We start from the raw sequence: 1,854 nt of genomic DNA, 5'->3' as shown, positions 1-1,854 counted from the left end.
AGGAGGAGGAAGAGGGAGGAGGAGGAAGAGGGAGGAGGAGGAAGAGGGAGGAGGAGGAAGAGGGAGGAGGAGGAAGAGGGAGGAGGAGGAAGAGGGAGGAGGAGGAAGAGGGAGGAGGAGGAAGAGGGAGGAGGAGGAAGAGGGAGGAGGAGGAAGAGGGAGGAGGAGGAAGAGGGAGGAGGAGGAAGAGGGAGGAGGAGGAAGAGGGAGGAGGAGGAAGAGGGAGGAGGAGGAAGAGGGAGGAGGAGGAAGAGGGAGGAGGAGGAAGAGGGAGGAGGAGGAAGAGGGAGGAGGAGGAAGAGGGAGGAGGAGGAAGAGGGAGGAGGAGGAAGAGGGAGGAGGAGGAAGAGGGAGGAGGAGGAAGAGGGAGGAGGAGGAAGAGGGAGGAGGAGGAAGAGGGAGGAGGAGGAAGAGGGAGGAGGAGGAAGAGGGAGGAGGAGGAAGAGGGAGGAGGAGGAAGAGGGAGGAGGAGGAAGAGGGAGGAGGAGGAAGAGGGAGGAGGAGGAAGAGGGAGGAGGAGGAAGAGGGAGGAGGAGGAAGAGGGAGGAGGAGGAAGAGGGAGGAGGAGGAAGAGGGAGGAGGAGGAAGAGGGAGGAGGAGGAAGAGGGAGGAGGAGGAAGAGGGAGGAGGAGGAAGAGGGAGGAGGAGGAAGAGGGAGGAGGAGGAAGAGGGAGGAGGAGGAAGAGGGAGGAGGAGGAAGAGGGAGGAGGAGGAAGAGGGAGGAGGAGGAAGAGGGAGGAGGAGGAAGAGGGAGGAGGAGGAAGAGGGAGGAGGAGGAAGAGGGAGGAGGAGGAAGAGGGAGGAGGGCTGGCGCCCGGAATCCTTAATTGCCAGATCTCCACCTTCCCGTCACCCGGCACGACCACGGCCGCACAGCCAGCGATGGGAGCGCGGCCCTGCACAGAAACGGGGGTGTGGGAGGCAAACGACGGGCCCTCGGGGGGTTTGGGGTTTTTCTCCTTTGTTTTCCCAGCACCATGGGGACGGTGCTAGAAGAAAATGGAAGTGTCCGAAGAGTTGGAAGAGACGGGAAACGGGCACAGGGCTCCCCCGAGACCGTCGGAGCTGCGGACGGGGTCGGTAAATCACGGGGTGGGACAGAGCAGAAGGTACAAACCTTCCCGGGAAGGGCATCCCTCCCGCTGCGCTGCCTCTCACCGTCACCGCTTATTGCGGCGGCGCCGTCAAATCCCCATTTTTGGAGCTGAGAAAGCGTCCGGCGCTTGAGCTGCGACCGCTTTTTTTTCTTTTTTAGGGGGTTGTGCGTCTGAGTGTGGCGCCTCATGAGAGGCGAGCGACTCCGGGGAACTTCCCCCGCCGCCAACTCCCACCTTTTTCAGGAGCCAAATTATCTTCTGGGAAGACATTGGGGGGACCAAAGCTGCCCCCCCCCACCCCGAAGAGACGAGGGCAACACCTGAGCCGCGGGGCAGGAGGCTGTAAAGCCCAAATTGGAGATTTGCTTCCCTCTCGGACACTTCCATTCTCTCGGATGCGACGCTCGGCTCCCAAGCCCGGAGCGGCAGCATCAGGACCCCCCGTCCCACCCCACCGCCCCCCAGAGGGAACCGCTCGGCCGCAGAGAGGGAAACTCTCTTCGATTCGGAGGCAACGCCGCCCTCCGCCTCCCCAGAAGTGAGTACGCTGGAGAAAAACCTCTCTTTTCGTCAAGTTAAATAACGAAGCAGCTGACAGCCACCTGAAATTTGTCCCTGGTGACCCAAAATTCGCCCCCAGCCACCCAAAATTCGCCCCCAGCCACCCAAAATTTGCCTGTCGTCGTCCTCCCCCCCAGCTGCTAACATCTGGGAGCTGAAGCACCCCGGAAGAAGAGGGCTTCTTGCCGGATTTCTG

This window comes from Charadrius vociferus, unplaced genomic scaffold (assembly GCF_000708025.1).
Source record: "Charadrius vociferus isolate BGI_N301 unplaced genomic scaffold, ASM70802v2 scaffold2894, whole genome shotgun sequence".
NCBI classification, from domain to species: domain Eukaryota; kingdom Metazoa; phylum Chordata; class Aves; order Charadriiformes; family Charadriidae; genus Charadrius; species Charadrius vociferus.
The sequence above is the reverse complement of the archived record's forward strand: the minus strand, read 5'-3'. Positions refer to the sequence as shown.